This window comes from Acanthaster planci, linkage group LG11 (genome assembly GCF_054643075.1).
Source record: "Acanthaster planci isolate LZ-2023a linkage group LG11, COTS_SCS, whole genome shotgun sequence".
NCBI classification, from domain to species: domain Eukaryota; kingdom Metazoa; phylum Echinodermata; class Asteroidea; order Valvatida; family Acanthasteridae; genus Acanthaster; species Acanthaster planci.
The window spans coordinates 855,301-875,123 of NC_141787.1; the positions used below are offsets into that span (position 1 = coordinate 855,301).

Genomic DNA, 19,823 nt, shown 5'->3' on the forward strand with positions numbered 1-19,823 from the left:
TCAGTGAAAAGGAATGGAAAAAAAGAGAGAATGTCGAGTCAGGTGGAGAAATCACATCACCTGCTTTCATTACAAGAAATATGCTGACAGACCATTTGTAGATTTCATTCAAAAAAACGGTTAGAGTGGGACTCGCGTTTACTTGCAGAGGAAGTTCCAAGTGACAAAGTAAACAGAGGACTCGGTCAAGTTGCATATGTAAATAAGAGAGTCACGTGCGTACTCCGGTCGCGCACAACGTCTAGGCACCTGATAATAAAAATGATTCCTAAATGCGGCAATTTAGTCTGGTGCTCTGTAAACGATTTGCCAAAACGTGAACAGATTTTTTGGCAGACACTTGGCGCGCAAATCACAAGCATTTCGAACTTCCACCGAATTACAACGGTACAGCCGTTCGAAGGGGTGACATGTTGGAGGTCGTGTGTGAGTGCGAAATGGAGACAAAACAGGGTCTTAATTGGAAGTCTATGTCTTGATAGTTTGCTAGAAAGATGGTGTCCCAGCATGGACTGGCCTGCCCGACCTGGAGTTTGCAATGGCGGACCGGTGATGTGGTAAGACTAAGAGTTTCCAATCAGACATTCATATTTGGGGGTTCATTACCTTTAGCACCCTGTTCCTATTATCAGGGAACAAAATTCTACTTTTATGAAGCACTTTTCTGAAGAAGTTGTTGGTGATGTCCTCGCTCGTATAAAGAAAAGAGGGTAAACATTTTACAGCAGCTGCCTACTACGTGACCGGCCCCGCGAAGAGTTATGAACGACAATTAAAGCGAATGTAGTAGGCTATGGTTTCTTGACCTGGATGGAGATTTGTTTTGATGAATCCAAAATGCCTGAGTCAGGTAACCAGACGAAAAACGAAATGGCGTGATTCGACTGAGTGGTTGCCTTTCGCCAAATTCGGGTGAGAAATTTGAAGTTTTCTTGCTTAATATTACCTAAACGAGGGCTATCAGGATTGATTAAAGGTTCCTTAAAGGTCAAAATGTTAGTTTGAGAAAGTGGACTTTTTTCCTAAATAGGAACAGGATGCTAATGGAAATGAACCCCCATATTTCTACCTAGGCCTATATGGAAGACTACCAAATATGTAAAATCTATAAAGAAACATTGATATGTAAGTTACTTTAAGTTTTCTTTGAAATGTATACGTTAAAATTTCTCTGTCAATCTCACTGAGCAGATGGTCTAAGGTGGATTTTAGATACGGAATTCTTTCAAAATAATCACACCTACTGCAAATAAAATAGTTTTTTCGTGTTACTTCCATTCATTGCTTTCAGCAGAGCAGAAACTGTATTCGGGAACACAGCCTGATTAGAACCAAATAAACGAAGGCGTCAAAAACCACGGCCTAACCCAACCCCCAACTACTCCAGCTTCTTCTTACACAACCGAATACGTAACATATTGAATTCTCTGCTTCAAAAACAAACTGAAACGACACAAAGTCTAATGGCTGGATTTGGAGTGCTCATTACTGGAAAGAATCCTTCTTGGTTATGTATCCCTAACTTCCGAGTTACGATTCCCCCGTAATCACCCATTTGCAACTGATGAGTGCCATCATGCATGGCACCCAGACCCATGGCACCCATGCTCTTTCTGACACCGAGGACTCGAAAAATGGGTCTCCGCTCGCACCCCCATAACTGCACAACAAGAAACGGATCATCATCATCTCTTGGTCATTTTCTCATGTCCGCTCATTTCAAGCCCTCACCGGAAATAACAAGGCTATGCTCCAACTAGGAGTCATTGCAAGTCACAAGAGAGGAAGTGTCACTGAAAATTGGAAAGCGCCATCATCTTCTCCTTCACTAGGACAGTATTGTAAATTAATTATAATATTTTGTAAATCACACGTTTATCAGTTCACTGCTCACCTAATATCGATTTGCTGTATATAGGTCCCCTATCTGAATATGAAATAACATTTAAAAATTAATAGCAATTGCAAAATTGGCAAACTGCTTTTAATTTGATCGCTTTTATGTAATTCCCAAATAATGAGAGGTATTAGGACCATGCATGCCTTCCACCTAATTAACAAATTTGCTGTCCTAAGTCAGCGCACGTATTCTGTTCTGTTTTTACATTTTCAGAGTTGCAATGACTTTAGTCGTGTGATGACATGGTCATCAAGAGTAAGATGTGATGTGACCACCAGGGGTAATTTTTAAAATGCAAAAAAAATTAATTTCTCTTTTGTTTTTATTAACCGCTCTGTGTTCAAATAATGGTGACTTGAATTGACTCGGACTTAAATACTTGACTGAACTCACCTCAACTTTTTGCTTAATCACTCAACTGGACTGGAGTTACTGTGTTACAATAACTGGACTTGAGTCACTACATTCCAAAAACGTGACTCGACTTGAGTCACTTTGTTGGGAGTCAACTCCATTCGAGTCACAGTTCGTTACTTGGATGTCTGGACTTTATTATGAAAGAGAGACTCTGAATGTGAATTTGGAGGAGTGTACGTTATATCCCATTGAACCAAATCATTCCTCACATGGATGCAGACAAGTTCATAAGACCATAGTCAGTATTAAATTGCCCGTGGCCAAGATTCGCCAATAACCACTGAAGTAGTGTTGCGCTTGACGTGTTTCTGGGTGGCCAAACGCGCTAAAAGATATTTGTCGGACGTGATATGGTTTTAATGTCATCAGAAAAGCCACCCGGAGAAACGTTTTGGCTTGAAATAACAGCAATACAATCATGGTGCTGATTAACTATCTGAATATCAGAATATCTGCTTCAGAATAATCCATTTTCTTTTCAATTGTTGGATGCTGGATCAGCATACTACGCCGTTGTTTTCCTATTTTAAAAAGCTTCCAAAAGTGCTTGCTGCGTTTTGACACCGAGCAGTAATGTATGTCATATGTGTCATTAGCATTGAAGCAATCCGGGTTTCCCTTTGAAGGTGAATTTCGTTAAAACGAGGCCCTTGGCGTATTTTAACAATGTGTGTGCGCCCTCACTTTATTCATCATTAATTGTCGCGGTTGCAGGCTGCGGCTCAAGCGTCACCCATGCAGCATCCTCTTTCATTTGCTGTTGGTGGTCCAAAGAACTTGTTTGTAGATATACTTATATCCAGTTGTGAATACTAAAAGAATAAGAAAGAGTGTTCAAATCTTCAAATGTTTATTAAAACTTGGGAGAAAAGATTAAGGCATAATCCTCTGTTGAGAATACTCAAATGCTGCTGTTACTATCTTTTTTTTTTTCATAAATTTGTGATGACAAACTCAAAAGGAAAGAAGTGCGCGTTCAAGGAAACGAAAAAAAAGAGAAAAGGAAGGAAATAGAAAAATGACAGAGGCGCAATACATTTAGTGCCGGTAACAAAATTCATCCGCGTGACGACGTCATAGTTGAAATGACTAAACATTACAGATTCCACTTCTTCTGTTTTGTGTTGAGATACTGTCGGCAGTTGGCTTTGAAAACAGCACAGCAGTATAACAAACATCGTTTTGGACAGGCTGACAGTCTAGTCCCTTAATGAAAAAAATGTTTACACCGTACAATATTTGTACCCCAGCCAGGCATCATACTTATACCTTTAAAACAAACTTTGGTTTAACGTTTCTATTTTTGAAAATAAGTTTACTCATTTTATATTTTTCTGCTATACCAAATAAACTGCTAAAGCCACTTTGTCCATGGTTTACCATACCTATCAGACACTCTTCAATGAAACGAAGCGATAGGAACCGACAACGTGCCAACAAGACTGAAGTGACATCCGTTTATCACAAGGTAGTTATTAAGGCATAGTGTGCGTCATGTAGCAATTTTTGTCGATAAAATGGTAATCTTAGATTGTATTTTTCAGGAAGTCTTCCTGCTAACAGCATGAATCCATTTCACCACATGCGCGCCAAAAGTACACGGCATTTTGGTCGGGATGAAAGGTCCGCCTACGAGCAATTAGCCGTTGATCAATAGCGATAGCCGGGCTCCCTGTGGGGAATGAGATGCCTTTTACGCTTTGTTTGATCTTAACTACTGGTGAAAACGCCATGGCGACGGGGTTTGCGCCAGCAGTAGCCAGCAACCAGTAGCTGATAGCTTTTTAGAGGGATTCAGGTAACATAAATATAAACCGTTGGAAACAAGAACAAAGAATATTTTTGTTTCTGAGAAACGGAGCAGTTCACGTCCATAACCATGCTCAACATACTTAATCGCACTGTTCGGGAGATCTTTGAAATGAATATTCCTAGTCTGATAAAAATGGCAGTTATTTTGAAATGTGGAAACAAGGCACTTGTTCAAAGGTTAAATTTGAAAGATTCACTTTGGTCCTTTCCAAAGTTGAACAAACTTTTCGACCAAGACTTGTATTTTGACTCCCACTTCTTGCTAACATTGCGTTAAATGGAGCGCTTTGAGAGCTTGCATTCAGTTCTGTCGCTTTAGTTTCGCAAATGCAGGAAAGGTTGTTTGCTTGAGCTTCAAAAGCGAAATTTTTTTTTCCAAAACAAAATTTTGGAAAAATGGGCCTATTTGGCTGTTGGTAGAACCGAGAGTTATGGAGATACCAATTAATGGCTTAGATGGGGTCCACCTGTACGTTGATCTGTCGATCTCTGTCTGTACCACTATACCCATAAAAAGGCAAGGGAATTGCCCCCCCCAAAAAAAAATCCAGTGGTACACAGAGTTTGGGCCAGAACATTAGACAGGAGTGTGTGGATTCAGAACCGTTTACACATTTGCTGCAGAGAGCGTGTGACCAATTTTCGACTTGGAGATGCACATTCGAATGGAGATCAAAAATTAAGTACCAGCCCGTATAGCATTTGTGCTGGGACCAGTGCACCTGCCTGGCTCCAAGACCGGTATTGAAGTGTCCTTCAGTTCAGGCGTTCTTTGTCATTCCAGCATGGAGAGGATAGATCTATTCGTGAGCAGCAGTCGGTAGTGCCTTTTGAGCTTAAATGTGGGATGATGTTGGTGTAAAACTTGAAGATATTGCGTGGTTGAGTTCGATGTACAATACTAAATTAAGCGACGCTATAGAAAACCACAATGATGTGCCTGAACGTATTGATCAGTGTGTGGCAGTGATTATAATCAGTATAGACAAATCCCATTAGACGCCATAACTGTGGTGGCACCGCACTCACACGCACATTCTTCAGCTTGACGCGCTCGTGCATTTGGCAAATCACGACACCATGTTGGTCGAAGAGGCAAGTAACGCGCGCGTACCACCCGCGTTCACGAGCGTTGTGCCACCGAAGTGATGGCTTCTAATTCCGTTAGTCAAATTACACTATAGTGTGCTGGAACAGGAGCGTTGTCCTAGGTTTGGCGTTTGTGTAGTCATGTAAAACGTAAAACTGATGGAAACGGAATAAGCAGAGATCCAAGTACAAAGCTTAGACGTTCACCGTCTCGGTTTTTCCTTTGCATTACAACACTTTCATTTTTCCCCTTGAAACTTCAGTTAACCTCACCGTCGTTGCTGTAACTCCAGATTGGCCACAAACAAAGACTGTGTCTCTTTTTTTGCCACAATGTCAACAGGAGCGCAGCTGTGCAGACCTATCGCGTAATTCTCGCTGCTCACCTCGCTTAAAGATTAATGTCCTTCCTCCCTTTCCTTCAGTTTCCTTCAGAAAAAACGATCCAATGTGTTGGCAGTAGAATCCATGGGTAGGTTACGGGTGGACGCGTCTACTAGTCTGTTTCCTTCAGCGCCAAAGTCACACTTGATGTTTCTCGCTTGGCGGCTTTGCATTAAAGACGGGTCAAATTTACATAGCCATGACGTGTGTCGGCAATAATTCATCGTGCTTCTTCATAACTTTTTTGCAAGGAGCGCCGAAGATTGGAATAGACGTCTTTCCAGTCGTTGATAGCCTTGTTGAGGAGGAACTGAACGCAAGAAATGCTGCTACTTTGTAGCGCTCAGTTTGAACACTTAAATGTTACTATCAGTCGGAGTTTCTACATTCGGGGAGAGTACATTAAATACCGGTAGCCGTCCAATTGGAGATATGGATTCTCATGCGTAGACAATATTAATGGTTTCATTGGGCAACTAAGTGGATTTGGTAGTTTAATCCACTGACACACACATATATGCATGTCTTCAATTTTTGTATAGGAAACGTCAAGCTGTCATTTCAGAAAATGTGCAAATGGAGGACATGGTGTCTGACTTGATATGAAATATGGCGCCAAAGTAATATTGGTTTGCCGTGTTTGTGCTCTTGGAGAACTGTCACGATCACATCGCAGTCGATTGCCGTTGAATTTTGATCGCATTTTGGGTTTCGCTGTGAATGAATTAATCTAGAGACCCGTTATTGGTCCCTGGAAGAGCCATTAACCACAGTAATGGCCAAGTATTGTCGCTGTTGCTGCATTCTGTATGTACATGTTACCTATGGGACTCGTTAAGTGATTCTGTGCATTTCTATCCGAACACTTGGACGAGTCGCTGGGTGGGAGTTTTGCTCCGTCCGGTAAATTTTCCGTAGAAATACCCAAGAGATCTCGGAATGATATTCAGTGTGAATGTTCAAGGGACGATAATACGAAAGTGAAAGTAAGAACCAAGGAGAGAACAAGAGCCACAGACAAGGTGTCGTATCCCTGTCGATATCGTTCATGCATTAGTTGGTTGCTGTTAAGCCACTTGACGTTCTTGGCCGAGCTCTGTCATAGAAATGCACGTGTATCCTGATCATTGTGAGTGACCTAGGCTATACAAGTCATATTCTAAAACTGGACGAGAAGGTTTAAAATGATACTTACATGTTTTTGTCCCCATATGGAGAGCGCACTGTGGGTTTTAGAGTTAGGTGCGGGTTCATTCAAATGCAAGATCATCGCTTGTGATTACGTGTATTCAGATCCAGAGTCGGAGCTAGGCCTTCACTGGAAAATCTGCAATGTAAGCTTCACACTGGTGTCTTGTAGCCTAGTGTCTTCAACTACTCGTGTAGTATATTGTGTTAATTTAACACTAGAGGAATTTTGTGGGTGTTCTTTCCACACCCGCCTGTTTGCGCTTCTGGTTATCGTTTCTTATTTACAAACTTTTACATCAATTGCCAATCCTAATATGAGCATTAAAAGAAGTTTGTTTTTTGCTCGAAAGCACCAGACTAGTCCCTTTAAATTGTTAGATTGCAATAACTTCAAGCTTGCAAGATGCAGTAGGACACGACGAAGTAGGTAACACCTTGCGGCGAGTGTGTGCCCAGGGCCTTTCTTAATGGCAGTATGCATCTCGCGTCATTGCATCCGCATCATTATAATTCGAGGGTGGACATTGGACTTATTAATGATGGAAATAGGTCTTGCATCACGCGACCTATTTACGCCAAGAAGGAGAAAGGGTCTCGGAAATTATGTTCCATCGCATGAAGGATTTCCGTGGGCGGGAAAGTAATATTTTTTTTTGGACAGAGTTTTCATTCTGATTTCAAACTGTAAATGAAAGATTGCTCCTTGATCGCTGATCGCCGCGGAACAGCCTCTCCTTTTGACACATCTTAGCTTTGCGAGCTGTTGATAGATCGAGGACTTTGGACATGCTGGAGCACGGGAAGCTAGGCAACAGGAAACATCAGTTGTTCTCTTGTCGTTGCATCAAATATGTCAGTTTTATTTTCCAAAGGGTACCAGTACACATACATAACCAAATCGACGTTGCATTCCTCCTTGTCTGTTACTTGGTATGAGAAATGAATCCAATACTTTTAGTGGAGGATTTAACTTTCAATCAGTGACTGGTTACTGTGTTATAATAAGTTTTGGGTAGAATGTCCAATCAAATAAAAGTATTAAAAAATCGGCTTTCAGAGTGGCAACATCCTGGCCGGATTGCATATCAAGTTGTTCCCTGGACTTTATTGTGAAAAAGATGTGTTCTTTTCTGTCATCTTTCCTTGAAAGCTGGAAGTCAGTTGTTGTGGCTGATAAGAGTAGGAAGAGGTAAAAGGAGATGTACATGGAAGTAGGATAACAGTAGAAAGGTCAGACAAATCGACAGTAAGAAGAAAGGGGGCGTTTGATGAAGGTGCAAAGATCAGTCAGTTCTGTTTGCCGTTCTGGACCCGGACTTCGGTTTGCCAAGATGAATCTTTAAAGGTTGGTGCAATCCCTTGTCACCGTCGACTTGGGAAGTCTCGGCTGTGCAGCTGCGGAAGCGCTCTGCCCCCATGGGAGTGGGGCAGCACTGCCCGACACATTGCATTCACGAGTAAGATATCCCTGTCAACCATTAATCACTTCAGGTGAAGCTGAACAACTTTTAGGAGATTCGACGTGGCAAAGTGAGCCGATCCATTAGGGAGAAGCCGACTTTTTTCAGCTGAGTGCGGGGGGTTAGAACAGCAAGCTAAATAGAAGAGGATATGAAAATGAAAAAGGTGAATAAGGTGGAGATAAAACCGTGAAATTACTCATGGTTTAGAAGGTGACCAAGTTGAAGAACCGTTGTTGACTTGGATGGAAGTATTCTTGATGGAAGGAGAAACGACACCTGTCGCTTGGATATTGCATCGCTGAGTGGTTTCTGTTCTTTGACCGAGTAGAAATTCATACCGACCTGTAGTGGATGGCTTCCACGATTAATGTTTGTCAGGGAGTCTGAGCAGTAAAGTGAGGCTGTTTCTACTAACTTGATACTGATTTGTAAATTGAAGCTTGTCTTTGACAGCAAGGAATTAAGTTTCCTTTCTTGCGAGATAAAAGTGTCGGTCGTTGAGTTGCTCTGTCGTACTATCTTGTTGTTGGAGCTGCTCTCTCTAACATAAAAAGAGTTTTGTGCCGTCGTTCAGCGACCCAAGGTGGTAACTCGCCAATTTTGAAGGTGTAAAGGGTTGCAGTGTTTCAAATAGACCTTCAACTTCGTACAATTACACTGCACAAAAACAGAAGCAGTTGTGAAATAGAGCTCTGACCTAAACGGATTGGCAAAGTTCAACGATGTTCATTTATATTTTCGAATTTTCATCGTGATGTTTTGCAAAGTGGACAGTATAGTTGCGGTACTGTGTGTCTAAGCACGTTGGCCTTCAAATGTGATGTTTTAGGGGATTGGGGATGAATTCAGACGAGTAGAGTTAGTTTGGTTATGAGATTTCATATGCAGTGTCGAAAAGTGGAAATTCTGCTTTTGGTGACGTTTTTGGAGGTTGTCCAAGCGAGTTATTGGTGAAGGAAATTTCTAAGCATGGAGCTAACAGGTGTTTGTCAAGAGATGGCAGAATGGTGAGGGATAGACTGGGGGAGAATAAGAAATTTTATAGACTTTCTTCCTCTTAGGCCAAAGCACTTTGGGAAGATAACAGTGTATAGCTTTTCTGGGAAATTATATCTCTTTGATATAAGACGGTAGGTTGGGCAGCCCCATTACCCCGTGTCTACAGTGCTGCAGGAGGCCGAAATGTCTGAGCTAGTCTGATGTATCAGTCGTACCCGTGCCTGTGAGACACAATATTACAATCAGCCTCTTGCACATCAAGTATTTACACGTGCGCTGTTCTACGGGACGCTCACTTTAGACACCTTAGTGTACTCCCGATGCACCTGCTCTTTCTGTAGATATGCAAAACACTCCCTAGGAAAACTTTAGGCAGAACTATTTCATGCATACCGAGGGATGTGCAAGCATAGGTGTAATTAAGTCATTTCAGTTAATATGTCTGTTCGTCTTACGGAGTGTGATCAGGTACACAGAACTACATGACTTCGTGTAAGTGAGGATTATCTTAAGGCAAGAACCAGTGAGCATGTTCTGCATCATGTAAAAATGAGAAGGCTGTGTTGAAGAAAGTAGTCTTCCCGTACCCCTCTGGTAGTTTTCTTTCATCCCCGTACGTGACGTTGTCGCGGCTGAAGTCTGGTTCCTTGTTTAATGCCATCGCAGAGCTTAGAGTGCCGCGTGGGCGATATGTGCAATCATCTTCGTGGATCATCGTGTCTCCTTGTCTACTCGTGTCTACTTTCTGGTGTGGATTTGTCTGTCTTGAAATCTTTTTTTGAAGGTAAGAATGTTCCCACTTGGGGACTCAGTGTACACATTCAGTGTATTAGTGCTTCCTTTGTCGGTTACTGGAGAGGCACCGGTATTGCTTATCTGTAGAACTTGAAGGTACAAATTCATGTACCAGTAAACTGCTCTGTATAAGGTATACCTGGTTCTTCTTGATACCTTGAATTGTCCTTACGTAAAGGTGAGACTTCTTGCTAAAAACAATGCAATATACCTTCTTCTTGTTTTAGTTCAGTGCCTTGATAATCACTGCACTGGTCTCGTCATATTTTGTTTTAGGCCCTAACAGTAGGCAAATTTGGCTTATAATCCGAAAATAAGCAAATATGTTAGTTAACTCATGCAAGAATATTGCTGTGTATGTCCTTGTATCACCTATAGAGTTAATTAATTAATGGTTCCCGATCCTCTATAAACCAGTTCCGTCACCCTTGGTCAAATTACAGAGTCTAAGCACTCCCAGGATAACATACTATTTTTGCACGTACATGGAAATGAAAACGTGATGTGTCTTCGACAAGTTTGAAGAAGTTTGCAATGTCGCAGAACCCATCAACAATCACAGCAACGCGCGTGGTATCTTTTCCAACGAGACTCTCGAGGTAATCGAGTGTTCATACGTCAAAACAACAATGGGAGATGCAGTCATTGATTTCTAATGTTATCTTAATTAATGAAGTGTTGCGAACTGGACTGGGTTTTTTTCTTGTAATTAAAAAGGAAGGTGTGCGCTTCTGGAAGAGGGAACCGGCAGACCAGCATTTACAGTCACAAAATTTAAAAAAAAAAGTATATTTCATTTTATTGGTTATAAAAGTTTAATTTGCTTAGTGCTACGAAAAACAAACTGATGTATAAATTGAAAACGTAAATCATGTCATGACTACCTGCTGGTTTTGCTGGGGTGACATGGACCCTAACCACAAATCAAGTGAACATCCACCCACCACTTTCCCTGGCCTCATCAAGAACAGAGCAATTTAATGAAAAGTCCTGCCCGCCCCGCCGATGAATTTGATCATGAAATGGAATGTTATCAAGAGACGCCTTGTCCATCGATACCGCTGTTTGCATAGCACCCTTTCGCAGGCTACAATACTCCGCTGTGTAAACGATGGTCCCAAGATATTGCATGTACATTTTTTCCACGCCCCCGGATGTAGAGGCTCCATGCGCAAGAATGCCAAATACCGTACAGTAAATTATAAAACGAGACTGCAAGATTCCATTTGCATGGTGATATACCAAATACTATACCTCGAAAATATGAATTTCCAGAACTCGTTGGCGGCCGTAAATAATTACCAATTTTTTACTACCTGGACTTAAGTAACAATGGTCGTTCGCAAGCATTCTTGTCTTTTATAATGAATAAATTATAATTGCATGCATGTGTAATTACGTTGTGCTGCACTGAACACACCTGAGATCAGTTTATTTTAAAGAGAAACTCTTCTTCCCTTGCATGACTGTATATGCTTCAAAACAGTGACATTTCATAAATCAGCAAGTGCTGCAGCTAGGTATACCAAATTCTACACCCATTGCTCGCCCAGTTGTTCATGGTTACGATTACATAGTTTCAGTGCATTTACACAAATTTTGAAAACATGGGAAGTTCCTCCTTTTCAATGCAAATTGATAAAAAAAACACTAAAATCTCACTCGTGTATTTAAAATGCGTTGTAACTTTGCTTATAATTATACAGTAAAAAAGCCCAAACAAAAACAATTATTATGTACAGTCTGATATTGGTTTTTCCATTAGACCTTTAAAGAGCATTTTCAACGATTTTATAGCGTTGAATGATCGCAGTACATGTAGTTGCATATTGTTCCAGGAACGAAAAACATAAAATAGTCTTGATCGGGGACAATAGGATTTTAATTTGTCGATATATTCTTGTTAATCTCAGTTCCCCACTGGCTTGTGACATATTATGGAATAAATATCAAAGGCAACTTTTCAGGCTTCTTGGTACTTATTTTCCAATTTATATCGTCAAAGGTAGGAATGATTTGTCAAAATAATGTCCTCTGACCTTGCTAATACTTGATATTCAGGGAAAAAAATTGTCGTAAATGTGCCAAAGACGCGTAAACCAGACTCTGGACTCCAGTAATGGTCTGACATGAATGCTTTGCGCATATGATTTATGATGCTTCCCCTTAACGACGGCCCATAAATGCACATATTCCGGACAATGCGCCTTCAAGCCTTCGTTTGCATCTTGTGTTTACCCATAATGTGGAAAATCGATGCAAAAATCAATGGTAGAACGAAGGCCCCCAGAAATGTTATAAATGGGGTTGCTAGCGATGGAGATAATATTACATCAAGATGTTTAAATGGCTTGATGTGAAATATGGCATTTTTGTGAAAAGCTTCATCGCAAGATTTGCTTCTTTTAGTTTGACTTTTGAGGAGCATTTCTGTTGGTGATAGTCCGTGGTCTTTAGCATGGCGCAGGACATGGTATCTGTTTTGACATGGATAGGATGTGATGTCTCGTCTGATTGCTGAGCAGACAAGCGTGAAGGGTTTAATTCGGCAGTGAACTGGAAACCCAACGATATCAAGCGAGACATTATAGAGGGGAGGCTAGGGAGACGACCATGCACCACAAGAACAAGTGTGCCGCGCGTTCGCAGGGTATAGTGATCATACGGTGAACCAGTCGACCGAAACTGACAAGTTTAATGAAGTGAAAGCCGTTCTGTTAAGGTTCAGTCTCCACATGATCCATGCCGTCTGCTAGAGCGAACTGACGACTATGTAGTGCCCATTTAAAATGAAACAAAGATGGCGGCTTTCCTGGTAGTATTGTTGCCATGGTGATCCGCTGCGCGCTTTATATGGCAGATTGCTCGGGAGGATGTAGGTGACGAGAGACGGGCCACACGATAGGAGCGACGCGTATGGCATTGCCTCACAAGGGACCATGTGGGCTTGAAAGGTGATGTTTTCCCCATCCATACTATAACGTGCAGTGGGGAGGGAACGCTCAGTGCTTGCAATATGCTACACGTACATGTAGGGGAGATTGAATATGCAGCTGACTGCTTTTAAATGCGCCGGGCTGCTGTCAAGATGCAATTACTCGATGATATTAGAGTAATTCTGAGTCCTGCGTGACCACTGCATTTATGGACGTTCTACAGTCATTACCGCTTACGACAGCTCCACATGCGCCCGTTTCGAAAGGGCAGCCAGTTGGGTGCCTTTCTACTGGCGGGAATATAGGCGTCAAGGCTACGGCCATTGAAATTACTCGGTGATGTGACTGTGAGGGTAAATAGCCCAGCGACGTAAATTAGGAAATAGACTAAATTGAGTCTCAGCCGATTCGGGATTTGGTTTATTTTTGGGTATGCATTGCATATCAAACCTCGGTAGACGCGTCCGACAACTAATCCCAGCGTTCATCTTGACCGTTTTGGATTGCGCGACCTTGGTTGTGTGCGTATTATTGTTTTATGGATTAGCTCATCCAAGTTGAACCTTGCACAAATATTATCGTTGCTGTTCCCGTTGCAGATCACTGGATCTTGATGACCAGTGCGTGTAAAACTGCCGCAGCTGCCGGACTGTGGGAACGCGCTTTCTTGTAGCTCATCTGAGGGAGACTTTCATCTGGACACCCGCCATCAAAGTGTGGAAGCAGGATCGTAAGTCACTCGTGAATAGAGCTGTCAAATGGTATCAAGCTTCAGAGCAGGTAGGTGAATATTCAATTGCCCCCCTGAAATGCGGTGTAATTTTAGCCTGAATGGCATTGATTTGCCTCGCTGTGCAGAATTGGTCGTATCGTGATGTTGTAGGTGTTATTTTTTACGTAATCAGTGGAATATGGCGTGTAGGAGAAGGAGCGAAAAAATCGATTTGAAATCGTTAGGAAGGATACTGCAGGGTGAAGCAGTAACCCAGGATGTGATCACAGGTAACCATGCCAGCGTCGCCTGCAGGAGCTGTTGCTCTTGCAGTGATGAGCAAATCGTTCGCACTTGCAAACTGCACGATTGCCTCTTATTAATTTGACGTTGAAATATTCGGCAGGTGTAGAGCAAGAGGTTTTCCCCATCGGGTGAGGTGAACATCAACGGCAAGCAGTAAGTCCGAATTTCGACTGCAAAAGCAGGTCTCTGCGACAGAGTTTGACTTGAGAAGTCCCCTTACACTAGCGGACGTAAAATTGTGATGCACAGTCCTGGATGTTAAAAAGTGAGGTCGAACTAAAAGCTGTCGTTTGAGCGAATTTTGGAGATTTAACAGTGCACGGTGAAAAAAAATTATCACACATTATTTGGTTCCTGGTTTCGACTCTTTACAACACTCTAAAATGCCCACGACGCATTTTGCCTTGTGAAATCATACAGTCCTACTCGATCTATCAAAACGCTGAAACTATTCCCACAAACCGAAGAAAACGGAAGGCCTTACGTTTATTGCCTCCGCGAATTTCCTGCATGGCGTGTTGGAGCAAGAAATTATATTACTACTTCAACATGTTTCCAACTAATACAAATTTGCGAGTAACCCGCTCACACACATATTAACACCTCTTCCAAGTATGTGTGAGAATTCCATGGCATGGATGTGTTTTCTTAACATAGACGTCCAAAGTCCAACATGAAATCTTAATGAAAAGAGTGCATGCGTAGGAAAATACAGATTGTATATTCTCTGGAAAATGTCACCTATTTTAATAGACGTCTAACGATCCCATAATTATTTTCCGTTACAGAATAAGTGATTCACACAGAACTAACCTTTAAATAGATGAGACGTAGGTCTCGGGCTTTGACATATCTAAATTCCTTTAGTAAATTTTTATTAAAAATCTGTTCGTCACATCTTTTGAAGAAAAAGGAGAAGATGCAACCATATCTCTATCGTATTGTAAAGAACAGATAAACGTGGTAATATCAATATGCTTCTGAAATTATTATTTCAAATTCTGCACATTTCTTGTCCTTCCTGTCTTTAACATTCATATATTTTCCACTGTCTTCTTTGGTTAAAAAATGACCAGAATACATGTTTGTTTCGTCCTATCAGCACCGCACTGGCTGATTATGGCGACGAGTCGATAAAAGTGACAGCGGTTTTATACTCTGCGGCTTTGCCATAACAAGATCAAGCTAGCACAATTTCATTACACTGATGTGTCTTTTCAAGTGGGGCCCAGAATTGCTAAAGCAGCGTGGGGGATTTTTTTTTCTTCTTGAAGATCCATGTTTTGTATGCTATTTCAGCATGAAATCCTGAAACCCTTTAGCAGCATCTGTGCGCCTTTCCAAGCTACTAGTAGATTGTTGCAAAGCGTACGTGAAAGCCAAGTGGCTGTCAAAAAAAATGATCAAAAGAATTCCTTGAAAATAAGGACATGTACATTCGCATTTGGCAAACACCTGCAGTGAATACAGAACAATTCGAATTGGATTAAAAATAGAAAAGTGTCAATGAGATGGAATAAGATGCTTGAAGCATCGCTGCAGTTCATTAAATGTGCACGTGATACTGAAACCTGTTGGCATTCCTTGTGTTTAGTCAAAACACATTCGAAGTGTGCTGAGCGACTGAGCGTCAAAGGAAACGATTTCTTGTTGATTTTGTTGAATAAAGCAAGTTTGTGTTATTCATGCGTCCACCATGCATTGGCGGTTGTTCAATTTCCCGGCAATATGTTGAGTCCAGCAACTGGATTAATATTTTGAAGAGTCATGTTTTTGGTGTGGAGCTGAGTTTGCGCGGATGAAATGAAAGAGACACCACACTGTGAAGTTTGTTCAAAGGAACAACTTGCCCGGAACTCGCCACGCCTGAGGGAAAACTTGGCGGAGGCTGCCTGGTAATTCAATTACGGGAAGACCGGTTCATATCTGTCCTGTTCTTTCCTTTTGCGCATATTTTCCAGCGCTGAGGATTGTAGAGCTGCGAAGATGGTAGAGGATTGCTTCAACATCATTTCTCTCCACCACGGAACAAATTCATAAAACAAATAGCTCCTGGATGGCCATGACATTGAAGTGAATTATTAATCCCTACAGAGTAATACTTTGTCAGATATGATATGCGCTATGAGAATAACTGATATTTCTAATAATGTTTGCCATAGTTACCTGCTGCGTAACTAGAATATTTTAGAGTTTTTTTGGGAAAACCTGTTTATTGCACACCCGTAATTAAACTAGCTACATTATTCAGTCATTGCCACATTTGGTATCTAAATATTTGAGTAATTTTCGTTGTTTAGTATAGTGAATTTTATTTGCTCTGTCCACTCTACCAACGTTATATCTCATTTTGGCAGCATTATGCCGCGCCACACGTGTCTCCTAACGCCTTGCATATCACCATGCACTAGCTGCAATTTCTCTAGCTAGCTTTTTTCACATCAAATATTTCGATATGCGTAGGAATCTTCACTGGCCCGTTAAATTGAAAGAGCATTATACCGAGAAAACTGTAGACAGTGTTCTCGAGTAATGTTCCCCATGAGTAAGATTGTAGCTTACTTTATTATGTTTCAGTATCAGAGATGCGTCCATCGAACAAATTGGCCTGTCAGCACATTTAACAAACCACATATAAAGAGTACTCCTAAGCAATCCTGCAAATGACTTTGTCTTCCTAAAGTTGCTGTTAGTGTTCCAGTGCTGGTGCATGGATTTGTGTATAAAGCTGGATATAAGTGTAGGCGTAGACATCAATTAAAATCTACAAAATATAAAATTTGTGTTTTATTTATAAAAGGGTGCAATTTGGCGCTTTAGTGAAGACGAAAGCGTGTTCTTTTCGGGGTCATTTATAACAAAACCGATCGACGAAATATATGGCTCAGTAATATGGCGGATAGCTTCAGCCGTAGAAGTACTGTCAAGGCTTAGCTCTGCCGTTGAGTTTGATCGATGGCAACAACCAGAGGAGTGCCTCTACCACGATGAGGGTAGTGATCTGTCATTTGTTGGATATGATATTGCTGGGTTACCAAGGCAACGGGAAGTGAGCCATTGGAGGGTGCTTACCGTTAGCTGTTGACGACAGTGTGGCAGCGGAAGCCAAATTTACTGGAAATGTACCGTAACCATGGCCAATATCATTATTTTACACTAACGAGATGAAAAAAACAAAACAAATACACGCAGTTACCATTTGCCCAAGCATCTGCTCGCTAAATATTGACAACCCACCTGTATCTCTGAAAAAAAAATTCAAAAGATTTCGAGGAACCTCTGTCCCCTTTTCTTCTGTCAAGATTTCCTATGCTACCCTGCTCGCGTATAGCAATTATGCAAATATATTCGTGTTTTCTATTTCGAAGCAAAGGCCCTTCAGTTTAATTGGCAAACCTACAGGCTCACAATCCCTCTAAGGCTGCCTGTGCTACCTGATGTTGCTTCTCGTTGGAAGAAAAAAAAACACCCTGAACATGACATTCCATCAGTTGACCACAGAACGCAAAAAGTGCAGATTATTTCTGATAAGTCTCTTATCACCACGAGACAAAATGGCGTCGCCACTGTCTGTACGTGAAAGTCTTCTCATGCCAGCTAGCAGGGGCCCCCGCGTCTGATTGACGTGTCGCTTGCCAAAAGAGAGCTGACGTTGCTCTCTGTCCGGCGGGGCCGAGTTGAAACAAAATGTTGCTTGCCAGCAACTAAATGCGGAAACTAGTCAGACGTGAAAAAAGTGCAGTCCATCCATTTCAATACAGGGGGCACAATATTGGCCACGGTGCCGCAAAGAGGAAAACATAGATTCTGTGAAAAATCGCCGCTAGGCATGGTGCACGCCCCCCAGAGAGATGTTTTGATCGAATCTTTGGCCAGTGGTTTGACTCTCTGTCGCGGAGGGTTAGGATCAACATAATTAAAAGCCTATCTGTTTTGCAGTGGAAAAGGATTCATTGGAATTCGGTTTTCCATGTAACCATGCAAATAGAAGCATATTTTTTGTGCTGAAATGTACTTTGAAACCACCACTGATTGAAAAGTACTTACTGAAGTAGATTGAAACACTTACACTTATTCTTCCAGTGGAAAGGTTTTACTCCGACCTTTATTGCTAATCCATCATAACCAAGCTCATTCCGTTGTAGATCGAATTACGACATTACTGTTTGCTAAAGCAACTAATTCTCCACAGTTAAAACTAGTTAACCCTCTAGTTTTCGTCGGGGATTTGCGATCCAAATAAAACATGAATGTTAATTCCTTTCTTTTCTTTGATTGTTACAAATATTGAGCATACTAGTATACTACCATGTGCATGTCTTTAGTTATACATCAAGCTATGAATAGGGAAATTGTGTGATGGTGGTTATGATCATTATATATGTAAAGTGTTCTTGAAGGGATCCTTCAGCTCACACAGTCACTAAAACAAACATAACACTTGCTGCTAATAAACAATTCCTCAACTAGAATAAATTGTTTGGATAGAAGAAGGGAGGGCACACCGATGAGCACTGCACCATGGCGCCCCGTGACCTTAACGCATGGGGGCGCTGTAGGGGTCAAATCAACCAAACGGGTATATTTCTGGTTTTTCAGATTTCAGTTGAGGTAAATAAAATGGCAGTTCATGCCAGCTGTTGTGTTTGAAACCCCGTATGTCAGACACGCAACCAGATAAATCGTCTTCCGTTAATGTCTAATCTTTAGCGATTCGAAATCAATTCCATGAAAAAAATTCCTATGTCCGACAGTAATAAAAAAGCTAAATGAGAAAGCATTAAACTTGTTTTAGCTATCATGAATACCACTTTGACTTCTTATTGCCCTTTGTCACATCAACAGCTGCGGCTGTTGGTATTTTAATTTTAATTGCAAACTGTGTCCTTGCTCGCCTCTTCCACGCCTGACGATCAGTGCCTCGTTTAATTGGCAGTCGAAGCATTGCACTCTTACGACCTTGCAGAACACAGACCCATGATTTTTTTTTCTGATTTCTCAAGTGTACGTTGTCCAGGGACTAACAAAAAATCAAGAGCTTGTATCACATTTCCCACAATTGGGCAACTTCTGTTTTAATTGACCAAAACTGACTTGCCATCGAGAAGAATCGAGTGTGTGGCCTGGACTTGGAACCTCTTGAATTGGAAAGTACTCCAGCGCCTTAGTCTGTATGCATTAGAATACCTCAGGGAGATATTCCTCGAAGTGATATATTCCATTCTGTAGGGCAAGGGAGTAGGGTAGCTTCGTTCTTTCAACTTATTTAGCTGCAGGCCTGTATTACCATCACTATTTTAGTTCATCTTTAAAGCAACAGTTATGTTCATGTCAAAATTCCAGATTATGTGTCTTTGGGGCGGATTTTAAAGATGACCTTATACGCTTTATTGTTTTCAGAGGAAGGAGGCAGTACAGCACTTGTATTCTTTGTTTACCTACTTGGGGAACGTTTCGGGGATCTATTGAAGACAGTGCAGCATTGTCAATTTCCGACACGTGTTTGTCTTAGTCAAGTTGACGAGGTCTCAATTGGAAGCCACAATGCAGTGCATTTGATTCCCAGGAATTTGTTCAGTACTACGAAAATGAGTTTTTCAAAACCCCAATGAAGCATTCTGATGTTAAAATGTCTCCCAGCGTGTTTGATGTAATTAGAATCACTGTACACTTCGTCTCCCACGCCGTTTGGTGAGCGGCAAGACGTAAACACTTTAATTCCAAATCTCGCCTTGGGCTTATCTTGTGTATTCAGCCTGACAATAATGGATTCTTCACGAGCGAAAACGGCTTCCGAAGATGAAAGCCCCAACAGGCTG

The 19,823-nt window shown here is 41.5% G+C and overlaps 1 protein-coding gene across 5 annotated transcripts in view; it reads left to right on the forward strand.

Moving 5' to 3' along the window:
* Nucleotides 1-347: 347 nt before the first annotated feature.
* Nucleotides 348-19,823, forward strand: part of garnl3 (GTPase activating Rap/RanGAP domain like 3) — a 151,908-nt gene continuing 132,432 nt past the window's right edge. The window contains exons 1-2 of one of the 5 annotated variants that reach the window (XM_022228592.2): nucleotides 348-557; nucleotides 13,586-13,766. The gene's annotated coding sequence lies outside the window, so the exon portion shown is untranslated. Of the gene's footprint in view, nucleotides 558-3,765; nucleotides 3,786-12,857; nucleotides 13,005-13,055; nucleotides 13,340-13,585; nucleotides 13,767-19,823 lie in introns of those variants that run through there. The other 4 variants (XM_087142944.1, XM_087142946.1, XM_087142945.1 and 1 more) reach the window with 4 other exon arrangements.